At 40.8% G+C, this 20,521-nt stretch overlaps 1 protein-coding gene across 18 annotated transcripts in view; it reads left to right on the top strand.

Moving 5' to 3' along the window:
• Window positions 1-20,521, top strand: part of LOC140907213 (poly(rC)-binding protein 3-like) — a 713,049-nt gene that overhangs the window by 467,732 nt on the left and 224,796 nt on the right. Inside the window, exon 1 of one of the 18 annotated variants that reach the window (XM_073332628.1) lies at window positions 9,378-9,398. The exons of the other annotated variants lie outside the window; for them this stretch is intronic. The gene's annotated coding sequence lies outside the window, so the exon portion shown is untranslated. Of the gene's footprint in view, window positions 1-9,377; window positions 9,399-20,521 lie in introns of those variants that run through there. 18 annotated transcript variants of the gene reach the window in all.

Raw genomic sequence — 20,521 nt, 5'->3', positions numbered from 1 at the left:
GGGGCCCCAAGTCCAGCAAAGAGCATCACAAATGAGACACATCCTGTGATGCTTTCTCTTAGAAATGTAGGGGGCCTTAGGAAGGTTGAGGAAGGGAGTCAACGATTTGGGAGGCTTTACTGGATTTAGGGAGAGGAAGTTGGGAGACTCAGTAACTTGCTGGGAATAAGAATGTGAGAGATGGGAAGACCTATGTAGGATTAGAGAGGGAGTTAGGTGTTAAAGGGAAAAGATAGGCTCATATAAAGATGAAAGGAGAAGGATCTTGTTGGATTGAAGGAGGGAGAGAGGATCCTCAGAATGTTTAATAAGCTTGGCGTCAAACAAACATCGCGTTTGCTGAGGATTTATCTGAACTGAGGTGAACTTCAGAACTTTTTGAAGTTCCCCCATCATTAAAGAGCTAGGTTTATATGAAACTACATTTGTAAGAGACAAAATTATTTATAAACAACACAGACGACTCTCCCTTGCTTCCCAACTGAGGAAATATATTTTTAAAAAAATCCATCCCCAGGGTCTCTTCCACCTATATAGCAATGAAGATTTTCATATCACTACAGTGCACCTTAGGCTAAGGTATCTCTCTTTGTGGCTGTATATAACTACAGTAGATATGTTATTTGCTTCTTGTTGTAATATGTTCCTCTTCAGAGCCTGCTATGGGTGTTGTGAAACTCAGTACATGGCTTAATACTTCTTCAGCTTTGGCAATCCTATTTGATCATACTGTGCTGATAAGCAGTGAAATAGTAGGACATTATCACATTTTGCCACTGCACATTTCTGGAATAAAGATGCATAAAATAAATTGAATTTAAGCCATATAATAGAGCTACTAGAGTAGCAAAAAGTTTTACCTGCTATAATTAATTAAGCTTAGCTACTTCTTTCCAAAAAATGAGACTTCATAAGAATACACATATAAAATTCCATATGTAGTGAGATAAGAAAATTAGATTTAAAGAATATTATTAGTTATCATTTATATAGCTATTATTGTTTAACAGTGCAATTAATTGCGATTAATTTTTTTAATCGCTTGACTGCCCTAATACAAATTATAATGCAAATGCAACAGTGTTCATATTTCTCTAAGACTTGCTGCCACTAAAACTATTGCTGAAAGATCTAGTTGTAGGGTGTTAGTACCCATTGCCCAAGGTCATTTGACAAACTTAGCTTAGCATTAAATAGAAACAAAAAGGGAGAAAAAACTTTGATTTTGAGAGCGATCAGGCCTTTATTTGTAATGGGGAAAGAAAAAGACAGGTGAGCAGGAATGAAAATATGATGAATTTCAATGTTTTAATTTTGTTGGGGGAATTCCAGAGGTAAGCTATTTGAGACACGGCCACACAGAGGAAATATTGTGGTTTGTTTTGTTTGTTTGTTTTAAAGAAGACAAGAGACAAGGTTTCAGGTAACTTTGGTATTGTTAGTGATTGGTGACTACTGAGGGTTCAGAAGCCTGCCTTCAAAATTCAGAGTCCAGATTTACATGATATGTACAATACTGTATATTTTATTTAAAGTAACTTAACAATGCTAATTTACATTTTCCTAGAAATACATTTGGTAAAAGAGGGTGCTCTGTGGCACCTTAATATAAAAGCTTATTCAATCAAATGTATGTTTCTATTGTTGACTTTTCCCTCAATTGGATTTATACTAATACTTTGATATTTTTCTTAGGCTTCCAGCCATCATCTTAGCAAGCTTCTCCCTGAATAAAGCCTAAGTGCATTGTAGTGTGTGTTAAAGAAAAAGGGGGGAAAGTTAGATGCACTCCAGAAAATCCGTAAATAAAAGGTGTTAACCTGTGATCCAGTAACAAGTGCAATTGTATAGACAAAGGTTTCTGATCCTAATCATCCTTTCTTCTAGTTGTAGGAGTTGCTAATTGGCATATGCTTCTGAATAAATAGGCATTCATTTGATGTTGGCAGTGGGTGTTTGTCCAAATCTGATAAACCACTCATTGCCTGAGCTGATAAGAATAACAAATAAAGGCCCTGATCCTCAGAAATGCTGAGCACCTGCAATCAAGCCTGCATTTCACTGACAGCTTTGAGTAAAACAGTGGGCCAGATTTGGGCTAGTTCCCATTTGGGAGCAGGGCAGAGTTGCTGTACCCTGGGTAGCTCCAGGAGGGTAGTCCATGAAGTACATGGGAGAGCACAAGCTGTACCATCCCTTTGGATGCTGCAGTCTGCTCTCTCGCGCTCACACTCTCTCCCTCCGCATATGCTTTGAAGTGACTTGGCCTTTAGAAGCTCCCTCAGCCACAGACATTGTTTCTAGGAGAAGATTCCTTGCACCTTCTCCCTTCATTTCCTCCTAGCTAGGGCCAGACACAGTCTGGGTTTGAGTAAGGACTTCAATTTTTTGACTGTTTCTTTCAGTGGGAACTGTGAATGTTCAGCACCTGTCCGGACCAAGCTCATAATGGGCATTAGAAACTGGGCGGGCTTGCTGTGTAGGATCAGTCTGTCTAGCATATATATAGTAGGCAAATGCTGTACTTTTTAAAATCTTAAAAGAATAGAAGAAACTGGGCTCCTCTAAAAGGTGCCCTGCTGATTTTTGAGTTTCCCAAGCTCCCTCTGAGTCCAAGGCTTGTCCCAGATAGGGTTGCTAGCCACACAAGTGCCAGGTCAATGCAAACTCAGAGGGGGGACTCATACTACTCAGGTGGTGTAACTGTTGTGATTTCCTGAAGGCGTGTGGTTCCCTGGACGCTCCTGTTGGGGCACTGGGGCTCTGCATAACTCCAGTGAATGGCTGTAAATTCAAATGAGCCCAAAGCACTTGAGCTGTGGAGTCACCGTTCAATGACTGTCTAAGGAGAAAGGTAACACTTCCAAAGCATGGCTGTCACGCTCTGATATAACATGGACCATAGAAACCACTCTGACTGAATGCTAAGTGCAGTCTATTAGAGCTCAAATGGACTAAAAAACGCTTGACCAGCCTATTGTGCATTTAAAAGGCAATCGCACAAACATTATTTGCTTGTCTTATCAGGCTCTGAGTGGGCAAACAGCCAAAAGTACAGTTCATTTGGGAAGAACCAAACCATTTCATTATCCTGCAAAAACTGACAGTCTTAGTTTATTTATTTATTTGGGCCAGTGGCTGAAAGTTTTCCTCTGTTGGGATTTTTCAGGAGAGGAGCTCAGCATCTCTTCACTGACCATTTTGCCTTTCCTTGGGCTAAGGGAATGGAAAAAGGAAGTAAAAATAAAATATCAAAGCAAAATTACTACAGTATCTTAATTTTTCTGGTTAAAAAAGATTATTTCAGTGTCAATGCTTTAATTTGTTTTATAGTTATAAGCTCCCTGCTCTTTCTACCTTTCCCTTCTATTTCCAGCAGCATCTCTGTTTACCTGTGTTTGGCTCCAGCCAAAAGCTCATGGTCCTGCTGAGCTATCTCTGCTATTTGTGAAACCTCTGGACCAGTGGTTCTCAATCCGTGGGCTGCTTGCAGCCCATTCGGCACACAGCTGCGGCTCATGTAACATCCTCAGGGCCATGCAGGCACTATAAATATATTATGTGGATGCAGACCACATAACACATAGAGAGCTGCATATGCAGCCCACGATGGTAAATAGGTTGAGAACCGCTGCTCTGGATGGTCATGAATATAAATCTCTATATCTGAAGCTGAGTTATCAGTGACTAAGAAAGGTACTTATGTAGCAAGTGACTGTTACCCTCCTGCACTGGGGGTCAAGTGCATGACATCTGTGATGTTCCAAAATTCCAAAGGGAAGAGAGAAACCTGAAATCACTCCAGACCTGGTGACTCTTACAACACAGTGCATGGTATTGTGACTGGCCATTTGACATCACTATAATGTTGATTTATTTTCACTCTCCCCCTGAGACAGATAATTGTATCAGGGTGTTTGATTTTTAATTTGTATTAAACTTCTCAGCCTCTTTACTCTGCTATCAAGCTTTGATTAGGTAACATATCCTAAAGTATAGAGAAAGGCACTAAATGGAAGAACAGCCTAATGATTGTCTATGAGCCAGATTGTCATATCTGTTCTAACACTAAATGGTTCCTTCCGTCGTGCTATTGAATTCAGTAGGATTTCTTGTGGAGTAAGATTCAAATCAGCATGAGTAATTCTGTCATTCTGGCTCTCTGGGATATTGGAAATAGTTGCTCACAGAGGCAACTGCCATACCTGTTCGGGCTCTGAAGAAACATGAGTCAAAATAACTGGTGTTGAAAGATGATATGGAACATGATCCAAAGACTGACTTCGGTGGCCTTTGGATCAGGCCCATTATGAGTAACTCTCCTACTTGAATATAAGGGTGGACTTTTGATAGAACAAAGAACTGTGTACCCTAATATTGGGGAGGAGTTGAGTAACAGGTGGGAAAGACACTTTTCCCTGGGCCAAGTGATAGAGAAAGTTGTTTAAAGAGAGTCTTTATGCTGAGAAAACAACACAACTGTTTTCTGCCATTGTTCAGATATTTCCAAACTTTGTAACTCCAGCTGCACTCACCTAGAAACGGTTTCCTAGTGTTTCAGAGTAACAGCCGTGTTAGTCTGTATTCGCAAAAAGAAAAGGAGTACTTGTGGCACCTTAGAGACTAACCAATTTATTTGAGCATGAGCTTTTTTTTCACGAAAGCTCATGCTCAAATAAATTGGTTAGTCTCTAAGGTTTCCTAGTGTGTGACTAGAGGCATTTGTTTCAACTTACTGTTCATTTGATTTTTTTTAAATTCTTGTTCTTCATGGAATTTGCCGGTGAAGACTACCTTGTCTTATGACAAGCTGAACAGGTTCTAGGAGCTTGTTAATCAGGAGAATAAAATTAAAAAAAACTCGAAGAACCTAAATAATATGAGGAAAAAGTATGTGATCATGTACTTAAAGACCTTATCATGATGTATATGCACAGGAGGGCTGAATTATGATTGCACTGGCAGCCTTTATTGTGGCATTTCCTAACTTCTGAGGGCTTGACTTTGCAAACTTAATAATTTCTTTTAATGAAGTGTGTCTGGGTGTGCAAGTGTATTTCCCCACTCCCCACCCGTTCCTCCTCCTCTGCATTTTAATTAGGCTACCTCTTCACTCAAAATTGACACACTTGGTGCTCTCCCGGATGTGGCAGAATCAGCTTGGACAGCCATAAGCATGATCACCCAAGGAGTTGTAGATGCCATTCCAAAACCGAAAGCCAAGGGTTTCATTTGTAGCATATCTGATAAGCCATTTCAAATTCTGCAAAAGAAATCTGAGGCCAGGCAGTGCCATGATGACATCGAATGTAAACATTTACAAGGTATTTTTCAGGTGTGAGCAAAAGTGGATCATGACACTTATTTTAAAGAATTTGGCAAAAGAGGCAGGAGAGGGAATAAGATCCAAAAAATTACAACCTGCATTCAAAGCTATTCAGTTACTTCGATCCAAAACTGGACTTTGCACAGGGTTTATGCCAATAAATAAGGCTAATGGTAAAACATTCTCAACCCAAGAAAAAGTTCTGCAAAAATGGAAGGAATATTATGAGACTGCACTTATTCTGAAACGACTCCTTGGCCAGACACGTTAGTAGTAGATGCAATCCCTGACACTGAAACCTGTGTAGATGTACCTACATTGGAAGAGGTTTGCTTTGCCATAAAGAAACTGCTGGTGGACACAACAACATAACACTCAAACTTCTTAGGTGAGCTGTAGAGCCCTTAAATGTAGCATTTCACCAATGTTTTGTCGGGGCTTAGACCACTGGGAAGTGGAAGGAAGGATCATCATCCTACTTTATAAGGGGAAAGGCCCACACAGTGAGTGCAGCAACTGCAGGCCAATAGCTCTGCTTTCTGTTCCCAGAACAGTTGTTACACAAGTCCGACTCACCCGGCTCCAGGCTCTTCATGTGAAATTCCATTGCCCAGACTCATCAGGCTACCCCGTTGGGCAGTCTACAATGGATGTTATACTTGCTGTTTGTCTTTTATCTGAGATCCATCATGAATTCAGTTTTCCTTGGACAGCAGATATGTTAGACGTAAAGGCAGCCTTAAGTTCTGTTGATAGTGTTGCTCTATAAAAGGCTGTACAAGACTTCGCGCCCCCGACACCCTCCTGAGGTTAATTCAAGATGTACATAATGACTCAGGCATGGGTGCCATGGGGAACTCCTAGGTCTGACTGGTGTTACAGTAGATCTGGGGTGAAGCAGGGATGCACCCTGACCCAAGCCCTGTTCTGCCATGCAGTGAATTGGCTCCTTGAACATATCTCCACCAATACCGGTATAATGATCAGTTCAACTTTGTTTGCTGACTTGGATTATGAAGATTATGTCATCCTCTTTGGCCGGGATGCAAACAACCTTAAAGATGAACTAGAGAGCTTCCAGCACGTGATAGCTGCCCCTGAGCTAAGAGTTTCTTGGGAAAAACAAAAAATGAGAGTGTCAGCACAAAAGTTGTGATACAAGAAATCTGTGGTGAGGGACAAACTGTGGAAGTAGTGGATGATTTCGTCTATCCTAAGCAATAAATTGTCAACAAATGGGCATTGCTAGCTAGACAGCCTAAGGAAAATTGATTTACCAGCCTTATCCATGAAGGACCTGCAGTAGGGTCTGGAGCCAGAAAAAGGTGAAATTATATTCTAAAGTATGGATTCATCAAACGTGTACTTTCAATCCTCTTATGTGGATCTGAAACATGGATGTTGCTTAAACAAGACATCAGGAGGCTGGAGGCATTTCCTATGTGTTGCCAATGGTGGCTATAGAGCATAAAATGGTTTGATTTTTATCAGTAATAGGGATGTATTATGGAGAACCGGCCTCAAGAGGACTGAAGTCATCATCAGTCATTGCCAGCTGGTACTTTTTGGTCATATAGCTTACCTTGGAGATAAAATCCCTGCACGTCGAGCCTTAAAGATAGGATTTGAGGTCAGGAGGGGACATTGCCTGGCAGCAGCCTCACAATTGTCCATGTTTAACCTGGCTGCACCAGATCAGTAATAACTTGTGGAGCCATACAAGGTGGCCATGGGCATTCAGCTCTGTGGACCCTCACTCTCTAAGTGTATTGTTGTTGCCTCCTCCCTCTCCTTCACTCTGCCTGGGAGCCAGGTATGGGGGAGCATTTAGAGCACAGACAGTCTCCCTGCTATCAGTTGCTGTGTCTGATGCTGTGTCTGATGCCCCTGGCTGCTAGGAGGAGCAATCGCAGGGAAAAAATTGCTCAGCCCCTGCAGTCCTGGGATGGAGTGTGCCTAATTGCTCTATGAGGAATGGCACAAGTACAGTCCTGTTGGCAGGCAGGAGCTGTGAGAGGATGGAGCATGCCCAGTGCAGGCAGAATCTTCAGACAACATAGCTGCCAAACTCTAAGAAGCTTCAAATGAGTATATTCAAACTCAGATTTTTTTTTAGAGGCTTGTAAATTTGGGGGAATTTTCACAGGGACAGAAAAAAGGCACATCCGTGACATCAAGCTACCCCTTTGCTCCAAAGCCTGGAGACCCTACAGCATCTCAGTGAAATAGTTATAATAATTAATTAACGTGGATATAACAATGTATTTTCCCTCATCTCATTCTCAGAAATGGTTAAAACATTTTAGTTAAAGCTTTCCAGAACTGTTCAGCCTGAGTCAGACTCCTGGCATGGAAAATTTCAATCTAAACAGTTAAAAGTTTGGCAAAATTATAAGCAACTGTGTCATGGAGTCCCCGGGCGATGCTCTGGAACTGCTCCCTACAAAGCCAGTCAGGACTCTGGGGAAGTCTCCTTTCTATGAGCAGACTGTCTTCAGGACACACAGCTCTCACAACTTCCACCTTCCTGGGTCTGACCTCGGAGCATTCGGCATCCTCTGCCCCTCCATGCACTTCCCACAGCGAGTCCGCCCAGGCAGGCTCCTGGGGAAGCCAGAGGGTCCTGCACCCCAACTCCGCAGTCAGACGTGACTCTGAGCCAGCCAGTAAAACAGAGGTTTATTTGACAACATGAACATAGTCTAACACAGAGCTTGTAGGTGCAGAGAACAGGACCCCTCAGCTGGGTCCATTTTGGGGGGCAGTGCGCCAGACAACCACGTCTGCACTTCACTCCATATCTCCAGCCAGCCCCAAACTGAAACTCCCTCCAGCCCCTCCTCCTCTGGGCTTTCCCCTTTCCCAAGCCAGGAGGTCACCTGATTCCTTTATTCTCCAGCCCTTTAGCTCTCACCTTGCAGCGGGGAAGGGACCAGGCCATCAGTTGCCAGGAAACAGGGTGTCGGCCATTCTCTGTGTCCAGACCCCTGCACACACCTGCCCTCTAGGGCTCTGCAGTGATCACACACCCTTACCCCACCACCTAGATACTTAAGAACTGCATAGGGGAAACTGAGGCACCCCCACACTATTCAGAGGAAACATTAAGAACAGTCCCACTTCGTCACAAACTGCAAACTGGGTTTTTATAAATGGAATTGTTGGGCAACCTTAACTATAGGTTTCACTAGTTACACCACTCAGTGTAGAATAGAATGAAAGACTGCTGAAAGGTGACTTGTGTAAGCCAGTGCGGACACAGAGAGCCAAATGACCAGAAAGGTATTAGGTACCGTCCCTCTCAAATGAAGAGCTTGTATTTATTATGCTTGTAGCCATGATTGTATGTTTTATACACACTTCACTTAAGCAATTGTAATTGTAGTTTTATGGAGTACAAAGAGCAATAATAAGATACAGCTCCTTGCTTTTAGGTAGTGGATCAAATTGACGGTGCTTGAAAAATATTAATGGCTGGTCATTAGTAGGTATAGTCTCTTTTCTCATCATACATGATTGTTTTAATTTTAAACTAGCACTTTGCTTGTGGGTAAATTTATTGACAAAAATGTATGTCTGTCTTCACCAGATGATTAACTAAATCATCCTTTTCTTTCCAAGCAATGCTGTGTCCCTCTGCCCTAAATCTTGCTAGTTGGAAGTGAGGGAGGGAAACCAATTTAATTAAGTTAACTTTATTGACCCACTGGAGCTGTTGTTTAATAGTATGGCTCCCTGGAGTCTAGTGCAGGTAAATTGAATGAATGCCTCAGAATATCACTTCCCTGCATTGCATATTTCAAACCTTTGCCAGGCAGCTTGGGATGAACAGCCAATCAGGGAAACGCGCCCCCCACCCCCGCCCTTTGCTAGCTTAGATGGTATTTCCCATTATGCTCAGAACAGTGTGCAGTGTTACAGATTCATTCCTGTGAGTATACTGAGATTGTATGTGGTATTCAGCTGTTATATTCAGAAGACAACTTTTTCTGAACTGGCTTTTGAGCCATGTTTCAAAGATGCCTTTTTATGAAGGAAAGAAAACTAGCATGTGAATCTGAATGAATGTGCTGTGAGTAAACCATTTAATATAAATGCATCAATACATTCATTCTGTATGGGAAATCAGAATCTGATAGGCTGATAGAGCTCTTCTAGGGCTACAGTTGTGATAAAATACTTGAGAATAACCTAGTCTGTTTCTTTGTCAAGTAATTAGGGATGATAAAATTAAAAGCTAAACAGACTTTAGGAATGTTTTCCCATGGATACTAGTGCTTACCACATTTTAGGTTATTATTTTCTTCTGTTGTTGAAATCAGGGTCAAAATGTTTTATTCATCTATAATTCAGCAGTGTTGCAGTTGACTGGAACAATATGTCCTTTTCTATAATATTCCATCAATATTGTATGTTACTTGAGGATAAAATTATGTCATTTAGTCTGCTGCACATTTACTCCTAGTCGCTTTCTTTTAAAGTACAGATAGACTAGTAGTTGAATCATGCAACAGCAACTTCATTCATAAAATATGTATAGTTTCTTTGGTTAACACATTAGATCCAAAGATCCAGCCCTACAACTTTGTATAGAGTTACATGCCAATTATTGTTTTAGAGAAAAGTAAGCAGCATCATTGTAATTCATAATCCTCACTTTTTTTTTAACTGGAAAACACATGTGATTCTGTGTTTTGACTTAGTTTTTGAGTATTTTTCCCTATGTATATCTAGAAAGATATTGTCAAAAAGCTTCGGGTTGATTATTTGGATTTGAAATTCCTGTCTTAAATAAAACATGCATACACACAGAGGATCTCCACCCCTCAAACTAGGTGGGGACGCACGGAGCCCGATCATCAGCTGGTGCAAACTACCATGGCTCTGTTCAATTCAATGGCTGTTGAGTTCTGGCTTAAGATCTGGCCCATCGACTTCAGTAGAATTTTTCAAAGGCATAAGGGTCCACTGAAATGGATCCGATTGTAGGATTGGGGTCTAATCTGCAATGGTATTTGCTAATGGTAAGACTTGTTCTGTTTTGGGTATATCTTGGTGTAGCCCTCTGGAGTCTCTGTGAATATTTCTGTTCCTCTCCTGACTCCATTATCCCATTATGCCATGCAGAACTTTGCAAAATACACCATATGCTTTTTAAAGTCAATTTTAAAGTTGTGGCACAAACTAAAACAATCCAGGAAATTCTAAGCAAAAACTGACCCTCTGTCCTGAATTTTAGCAGTGTGCACAGCAGCCTCAGCACTAAGTTTGACATTCATGAGTTATGTTGCTTTTCATTTAATATTATTTTAATGTGGCTTATTGTTAATTTTATTTTTTACATAAAAGGATAAAGCCTTCTATGACAGATCTTTTAGAATCTGTTCCAGTTCCCAGTCCTGATATCTTGGCTAATTGTGTCTCTAGGTAGCTGTTCTTAAAGTCTATATTCTGTATCCGAGAGACAGACATAGCATCTTTCAACGCAGATGGTTTTGGTTTGGGGAACTGGCTGGGCATTAGATAATATTTTTAGTTGTCCCCTTTTTTATTAGTATAATATTTGTGGCATTTGGACTGTTACTCTCTTACTATTATTATATACTTGAAATAAGTAAAGAATGTGCATCTGATAAATACATATTTATGACCTAATCTTGCAAACTCTTCCTCGTGCAACTGACTAATCACATTGAATTCAAAGGGACTGTTTGCCTGAGTAAGGTTACTTACATGAGTAAGACTTTGTAGGGTGATGTACTTTAAAGGTGTTTAAAAACCAGGTATTTATTTTTATGCACGTATTCTGTGTACTTGATTGCAATTATTCTAGTCTGTTACTGAAGTCTATTATTAAAGGCTATAACATTTAAAAGCAGGTATTTTAAACTCTACTTGGTGGATCTGAATGTTTTTCAAGAGCTTATCTCACAGCAACTCAAACATCAGCCCAGGCCCAGGGTCAGTCATCTCATGCTACCCACTGCGTGTAGAAATATATTGCTTTAAAATCCATTATCACCGGCTTTTGAAACACAAATCGTTTAAGCGTACTTTTGGTGAGAAACTGAAGATGCAAAAATTGTCGGTTTCTTTCTGTCTCAGCATATCTGCTGCAAATGTATCTTCTACTCTTTACCCATGTTAGCATTGCAGCATCAATACAACTATGAAAGAGGAATGTGGATCGTCAACAAAATTGCCTTTTAAGTTCTCTACCAGTAAATGACAAATAGAACTTTTATGGGTAGTGATAATGAAAGAGTGAGAGAGGAAAAAGAACTTGGGATGTTTCTTTTTCAGATCAGAAGTTGACTTTGCAGCCGTTGAGATAATAAAACTCATTGTTTCTCTTCTTAAGTAAGCAAGTTACATGAAGTCATTGTGAAGGAATAGATATGGAACCCCATGCTTTCATGTTTACAGGGTTTTCTGAGTCTAAATACGAGAGAGAAGAACATTGAAAAGTAAATTTTGTTAACACAAAAACCAGGGACATCTGATTTAGTATACTTTAACCAGAATACTTCCGCTATTTCAAAAACACATCAGCCAACTCACAAATGTATTTTAAAGATATTTACTGAAGCATGAAAAGCCAATAATAACGAACAGCACGATTTCTGCTTATAGAATAAGAATTGAATAGCCATTTCAGTATTTGACATTATGATCATCATTCAGAGTAGGTGTGACAGGGCGCTGCACTTTAGGCCAGGGAACAGGCCAAGCAAATATTATATGCCTGGATTTTGTTTTCTTTCCTACATGACCATCTTCAGCTACAGGAAAAACATTTTTTTTTCCTGTGTTACTGATTCCTTTCCTAAGGGAAAGCAGTGAAATAGAGTTGTGAAATGTCAAGTTACGCTATTAAAGAAAACCCCATGCTGATGGATGAATGTTGTTCAGGGTGCATGTCTGAACGTACAGACTTAGAGCCAACTTCTGAACTCCTGTGCAAAGCCTGGTTGAACAAGCTCTGTATTGAGCACTTAGTTTGAGCATGGAAAATGGAGCACTAGCACGACTGCTAATACAGAACATGAGCAGTAAACGCAGAGCCTATGCCAACCTGGTCTCCACTCCCAACACCCAAAGTACAACACAGCAGAGAGAAGATCTTTATGCACATGTCCAAGAGGAGGGAACAACTTTAGCACTTAGAGATTTCTGCCTGAAGTGAGTTCTGAGTACTGCCACCAATTTTTCCTGCTGTTTAAATGCCCATATGCCATATCTATGTTTTCTTGGACTGAGATGTTGTACATGGTTCCTCCTCCTTGATTTCCAGTTATTGACCATGCCCTCATTATAGTAGGGATGGATGAACTGGCTCAGATAAAATAAAAACACAAAACTTTCAAGCTGAGACAAGCCCATTCTTTGTATGCGTCAGAATGGTTTGTGCATATCTCTCCTCTTGCCAGCAGATGACACCATATAGAAAACAGAACAGGAAAGCCAATTTTGCACTACTTCCTCCTTCTATGGTTGTGCAATTTATTTCTGGGTGAACCCCACTTCTTATCACTTCAGGGAAGCACAGGGAGAGGGGAAGATGTTTTCTTGAGTTTGCATGTTGGTGGTGGTCACTACCAAGCTCTCTTGAAAATCTGGCCTATGCTTTCAGTTTTTCATCTCCTCCACAGTGTGGGGCTAGCTCATTTTTTTTCCATCCCTATAATCTTTGTTCCCCTATAAATGTTGTTTTCTTTTGGCTGTGGGTAGTGCTGGAAGTAGACGTATATGCGTTCAGGACCCTTTGTTCTCTCTTATGTTAGGCAGTGCAGCTCTGTGTTTCTGAATCATCCAAGCAAGCAGCTTTTATTTTTCTTTTACTCATCAATCCCATTCCTTTGTTTCCCTTCCGATTTAGGGGGTGGTGATGTATTTAGTTCTTGCATTCCTGAAAGAGAAGGACTATTGTTTTCATCATCCAGACAATATATGTTGCCCTGGGTAGGCAGTGTAGGCTTAGCTTACCTTTTCTGAGTCAGATACAGAGTGATCTTTACCCATTGCTGTACATTTGGCTATGAGTAAACCGTCTGTGTGTCAGTTTTGCCTACCTAGTTTCAGATGTTACCAGCCTGAACTGGATCTTAATCTAAGAGCAAAACACCATTATTTTAATTTTTCATCACCACTAGTGTACCAGGAACAGGTATAGTGTATGCTAATTTATTTTGTTCATGCCATCTAATCAATGCCAAATGAACTAAGAATTCTGAACTATTTATACTTTGTGTAAAACTAAAGAATTACAATTCTCTATAGTCTATAGCAAAACATGAATGATTCAATATTGAGTTGAGAAGTAAGTTAAGTAATATGAGCAAATAGATGTATCTTGGTAAAAAAAATTACATATGATATATACTGTACATAGAGCTGGTCAGGATATTTTTGATTAAAGAGTTTTTGTTCGAAAATGCCAATTCATTTAAACTGAAGTTTTTCCCCAAAAGGGTTAATTTTTACTAGGAAAGGCTTCTCGGGTCCAGGGTGGAATTTCTGGTCAAAAAGGGAGGGGGACAAAGGTAGGGAGAGTGTGGGAGGGAGAAAGAGACACCTAATAGTCAGTAGGCCATTAGTTAGAGCACTCACCTAGAATACAGTAAACCCAGGTTCAAGTCTCTGGTCTGCACCATTTCTTGGCCAAGTCTAATTGTTATAGGTGTGATGTCTATATATACATAATGTGTATATATACAATCTTTATTGTTTAATTACTTTCCCCCTAATTATCTGAGTAGGGTCTGTGTTTCCTTGAATTTTTGGAACTTCTGCCGAAAGTAAAACCCATAGGGCCTGTCTAGAATAGCCTCGAGCAGTACAAGCTCTGAGCATCCAGATTATTAGTCCTGTGATGGTCCAGAATTTTAAACAACTAATGTTATCTCAGCTGTTAGACAAACAACATGGGCTCTGCAGAGCAGTTTTATTACAAGTGCAATAGTATGGTTGGATTTGGACAGAAGCTATATCTGCAGCATGTGGTTTGCATAATAAGAAGCAGGAGAAAGAGTAACTTGAAATATATTTTGGAAATAGAAAAAAAATAAAACTGTAAGTGCTATTTTGCCATAAAGATTAGTTATGGAGAATCCTTTTATTTTCCACAGCCCCAAAACACTGCTTCTAAACCCATCTTCTATATCTAAAATATGATTTAATTAATGACTCTACTGGGAAGGAATATTCATAACATAATTGTCTCAGGAATCTGTTTTTTTTAAAAAAATCCTTGAAAAAGAATACTAGATATTATGACCCAAGTTCTGTTCACAATTACACCCCTGTAAATCTGGAGTAACTCCATAGTTATGGAGAACCCCACTGTCAAAAGGAAGCCCCAGACAGGTTATGTTACTTTTCCAGTCTTTGCAGGACTGGTAGAGGAACAAAGCACATATCCTCTTGTCCATTCACTCCTTCACCACCAGACCAAAGAAAGCCTTCCTTTTTCCCAGGAAGGAGAGATCTGTGTGCCAAAGCAACCCTCCACACATGGATCACAGGGGCACAATTAGACCCATAATTTCAAAGAACAGTCCTCATCCAGAACTCATTGAAGTCAGTGCAAAGACTCCCATTGATTTTAAGCCATACAGAAGTGGCAATGTGCTGGTGAGCCCAATGATCTTTCAATAATTGCTGTAATTTAAATATATTTTGTCACATTATTTTATGATCCTCTTTTCCTTCCCTGGTTTTTTAGTCTGAACAAAGGTAACTGATTCAGAGTTGTTATAAACCAGAATCTTCTAAGACAGGTTCATTTGAATAGGAATTGTTTGATGATGATGTCTTTGTACATATATTTTTATGGGGTGGGAGGCATATTTAAAAGATCCTTCTTTTATTGGTTTCACATCTATCAAGGACATTGTGTGTGTTGCCCTTAGTGGAAGATTATGATTTATTACAAAGCATGATGACACTAATTTAGAACAAATTACACCCTTGTAGCTGTGGCATTCCCCGCAGCAGCAGAACCAGAGCAGATCCATCCGGAAAAGTGGGGGGGGGGCAGATGAAGTGGAGGAGGTCCATGGAAAGGCTGCACAATCGTTTATAGCTTGGAGTTCCTCTCAGAGCCCCCAGTCTTCCTGCTGCACTGGATATGCATTTGGGCATGGACATCGTCCGAATATCCCATCCAGCCACTTGGCCTAGAAGTTGGGCGGATGATTTGGGACCTAGTGCATAAGTAAAAGAGTCTGTCTTAACGTAAGTTAGTGTCGTCGTGCAACCTTCCTGTTGGACTGAATCACTTAACGCAAGGTCTAATAAGTCTGGGAATGCCCAAGGTGACACTTTAGCAAATCAACTTTACAGGTTATCAGTGCCATCAATTTGTGCTCAAGTTAATCAGTCATGGGACATTGTGGAGCTTCGCCTGGAAGCACAGAGAAGCTTAAGCAGCTTGTCATTCTGTGTGTACTAACAGATTGTCTGTATTACAGCATGCATATAATTCTGAATTATTCCCTGTTCCAAGAGCATACCTCTTCCATTACAACTTACCACTCATTCTTCAATTTCCTGGTGCAAGTGCTGGAGGAACCAACTAGGGGCAGAGCTCTTCTTGACCTGCTGGGTCAAGGAACAGGGAAGAATTAGTAGGGGAAGCAAAAGTGGATGGGAACCTGGGAGGCAGTGACCATGAGATGGTCGAGTTCAGAATCCTGACACAAGAAAGAAAGGAGCGCAGCAGAATACGGATCCTAGACTTCAGAAAAGCAGACTTTGACTCCCTCAGGGAACTGATGGGTAGGATCCCCTGGGAGAATAACATGAAGGGAAAAGGAGTCCAGGATTGCTGGCTGTATTTTAAAGAATCCTTACTGAGGTTACAGGGACAAACCATCCTGATGTGTAGAAAGAATAGTAAATATGGCAAACGACCAGCTTGGCATAACTGTGAAATCCTTGCTGATCTTAAACACAAAAAAGAAGCTTACAAGAAGTGGAAGATTGGACAAATGACCAGGGAGGAGTATAAAAATATTACTCAGGCATGCAGGAGTGAAATCAGGAAGGCCAAATCACACTTGGAGTTGCAGCTAGCAAGAGATGTTAAGAGTAACAAGAAGGGTTTCTTCAGGTATATTAGCAACAAGAAGAAAGTCAAGGAAAGTGTGGGCCCCTTACTGAATGAGGGAGACAACCTAGTGACAGAGGATGTGGAAAAACCTAATGTACCCAATGCTTTTTTTGCCTCTGTCTTCATGAACAAGGTCAGCTCCCAGACTACTGCACTGGGCAGCACAGCATGGGGAGGAGGTGACCAGCCCTCTGTGGAGAAAGAAGTGCTTCGGGACTATTTAGAAAAGCTGGACGAGCACAAGTCCATGGGGCCAGATGCGCTGCATCTGAGAGTACTAAAGGAGTTGGTGGCTGTGATTGCAGAGCCATTGGCCATTATCTTTGAAAACTCATGGTGATCGGGGGAGGTCCCGGACAACTAGAAAAAGGCTAATGTAGTACCCATCTTTTAAAAAGGGAAGGAGGAGGATCTGGTGAACTACAGGCCAGTCAGCCTCACCTCAGTCCCTGGAAAAATCGTGGAGCAGGTCCTCAAGAAATCAATTCTGAAGCACTTAGAAGAGAGGAAAGTGATCAGGAACAGTCAGCATGGATTCACCAAGGACAAGTCATGCCTGACTAATCTAATTGCCTTCTATGATGAGATAACTGGCTCTGTGGATGAGGGGAAAGCAGTGGACGTGTTATTCCTTGACTTTAGCAAAGCTTTCGATACGGTCTCCCACAGTATTCTTGCCAGCAAGTTAAAGAAGTATGGGCTGGATGAATGGACTATAAGGTGGATAGAAAGCTGGCTAGATTGTCGGGCTCAACGGGTAGTGATCAATGGCTCCATGTCTAGTTGGCAGCCGGTATCAAGTGGAGTGCCCCAAGGGTCGGTCCTGGGGCCGGTTTTGTTCAATATCTTCATTAATGATCTGGAGGATGGTGTGGATTGCACCCTCAGCAAGTTTACAGATGACACTAAACTGGGAGGAGAGATAGACACACTGGAGGGTAGGGATAGGATACAGGGGGACCTAGACAAATTAGAGGATTGGGCCAAAAGAGATCTGATGAGGCTTAACAAGGACAAGTGCAGAGTCCTGCACTTAGGATGGAAGAATCCCATGCACCATACAGACTAGGGACCGAATGGCTCGGCAGCAGTTCTGCAGAGAAGGACCTAGGGGTTACAGTGGGCGAGAAGCTGAATATGAGTCAACAGTGTGCCATTGTTGCCAAGAAGGCCAATGGCATTTTGGGATGTATAAGTAGGGGCATTGCCAGCAGATCAAGGGACGTGATCATTCCCCTCTATTCGACATTGGTAAGGCCTCATCTGGAGTACTGTGTCCAGTTTTGGGCCCCACACTACAAGAAGGATGTGAAAAAATTAGAAAGCATCCAGCGGAGGGCAACAAAAATGATTAGAGGACTGGAACGCATGACTTATGAGGAGAGGCTGAAGGAACTGGGCTTGTTTAGTCTACGGAAGAGAAGAATGTGGGGGGGATTTGATAGCTGCTTTCAACTACCTGAAAGGCGGTTACAAAAAGGATGGATCTAGACTGTTCTCAGTGGTACCAGATGACAGAACGAGGAGTAATGGTCTCAAGTTGCAGTGGGGGAGGTTTAGGTTGGATATTAGGAAAAACTTTTTCACTAGGAGGGTGGTGAAGCACTGAAATGCGTTACCTAAGGAGGTGGTGGAATCTCCTTCCTTTGAAGTTTTTACGATCAGGCTTGAGAAAGCCCTGTCTGGGATGATTTAGTTCGGGATTGGTCCTGCTTTGAGCAGGGGGTTGAACTAGATGACCTCCTGAGGTCCCTTCCAACCCTGATATTCTATGATTCTGGAGGTAACTTGACATTTTGAAAGACCTGGATTGTAATCAATATACAGGAGTGATAGCTGCTGCTTAGGTACATAAGCAGTTATGACTATTTATGGTGTTCTCAAGCAAAATGAGTGCTGTAATTCTAGTTAAATAAGAGATTGCCTACATGTTGGCCTATTTAAGGGCTTTACATCTGAGGGAAGAATATCAGAGAAAAATCTCATGAGCTGTCTGTAGATTTATACTTTTCATTTCTGATTTTATTATAAGGGTCTGTCTACATAAAAGAGATATTTTATATCTATGATATTATTGTATTCAGATGCCCCAGGCCCTGGCCAGTATAACTAGTTCTGATCAGTGACTTTTCTAACTTAAAAGGCTGAGTTTGGGGGGGGTGGGAGGGGAAGAAAAATTTTTTCTGAAATTTGACCAAACAGAATTTATATTATTTTCAATATCCAACCTCTTGAAAAATGTTAGAAGTGCCACATTTACAGATATAACATTGAGCTTCCTTTTTGCCTGGCCCAGATAAAGAGCTTTTAGGACGTATGGGGAGTTTTATGAGCTGTAATTAACACAGCAGGGCAAAAATTTTCACACACACTTTTTTTTTTTTTTTTGCCAAAAAAATGCAGATGTAGGTTGACTGAAACAATTTTGTGAATTCACATCAGTTTCGGCAAATTGTTTCAGCCATAAACAAATAAATAATAAAGAAATGAATAAGGAAAAGTTTTCAGAAAAGTGTTCATTTTGACATTTCTAAATTGAAACATTTTGACTTTTTCTTTTGGACAGACATTTTATTTGTAATTTCTCAATTTTATTTTAAAAAACCCACCCACCAATTAAACATTTCAAACTTAAAAATCAAAACAAAGCATTTCATTTTCGATCAACCAGAATGTTTTGGTCAACCCAAAATTAAACATTTTTGGACATTTCACACACACACACACACACACACACACACACACACACACACACACACACACCATTTCAGCTTGACCCCAAACTATTGTTTGTAATTTGTTGGTTCTGTTAATGAACCAAAAAATTGGTTGTTCCCACTGCTTGAATTGCTAATCTTTGGCTCATGTTGGTCACGTGATGTACTGTGTGTAGTGCACTGCTATACTCTAACCCGGGAGTCCTGTGGAACAGCAGACACAACAGCTTTTAGAAGAACCCTGCACAAGCTGCTGAAAATGGAAGAGTTACTGGCTTTCCCCATGGAGGAGAAGAGTTTGAATAGAGGGAGACTGGATGTGTGTGGAGTAGTGAGAAATCGAGAAAGAATAGGCAGGGTGACAAAATAAGTGTCAGGGGTTCTGGAAAGGATAGGGGAGATTTCAGAGAGAAAGATCAAGAGAAACAGGAGGAGGAGGAAGAATTTGGAATGGGCAATGGGGTGAAGAGACATTGAGGGAGTGCTGGAGGGATTATGAAATGGGACAAAGGATGGAAAGATTAGGGTTGGGAAAGAGAAGAGAATGAGGTAGAAAGAGGAAGAACAGAAACAAGGGAGTCATACTTACAACAGAACCCCTGTTTTACAAACTAACTGAGGATTGAGCAGTGCATAAATTCAGAAGTTCATAAAATTGAACATCTCAAAATTACCATAGTTATAGTGCATAAATTGCAGTATGGTGCACTGCATCGTTTTCTCCTTGTCCTTCACATCACAGCAAAGCAATATCCAGTGCACTGAAGGCATTTGCTCTTCTTTGACATGGCTTCTATTGTGTGATTTATTTTTTTCCCTGTTAGGGAACAATGGTTTGTATGACTGGTCATTTGTAAGATTGATGTTTGTAAAATCGATGTTGTTATTTAATGAACAGTTTGATATGCCGGCTACTGTGAGAAATACCCTACCAAAACCAGGCAAGTGGCTCCTATACCATCACTGTTAGCTTTACTGTTGTAAGCATTTTATTATGGCCATATTATTGTATGTCATCTTGTCCTGTAATTTTGACAGATCATCCAAGCTAAATAGGGTTGAGTCATATATGACAAAGTGATGGGAGGCCTGTTATTATTCCTAAGTGCTGCAGGCAGTTATTCATCTCTAGTGAATTAATGAACAACCACAATATTAAGGCCACAGTGCTACCGAGGTGCTGTCTTTTGTCTGAGATGTCAACCAAGGTCCTGACTCTCTGTTTTCTCAAAGATGGCATTAAAGTGGCATGTAAGCCCAGTGCTCCTGGCCAAATTTCAACTCATAATCATCCTTAGTAAGTAATTTTTAAAACCATATAACATATTTTGCTCATTTAAATTTATCCCAGGAACAGGAGCTCTG

Source organism: Lepidochelys kempii, chromosome 2, assembly GCF_965140265.1.
Source record: "Lepidochelys kempii isolate rLepKem1 chromosome 2, rLepKem1.hap2, whole genome shotgun sequence".
Taxonomy (NCBI): Eukaryota; Metazoa; Chordata; order Testudines; family Cheloniidae; genus Lepidochelys; species Lepidochelys kempii.
This window is presented reverse-complemented; position numbering and strand designations above follow the sequence as displayed.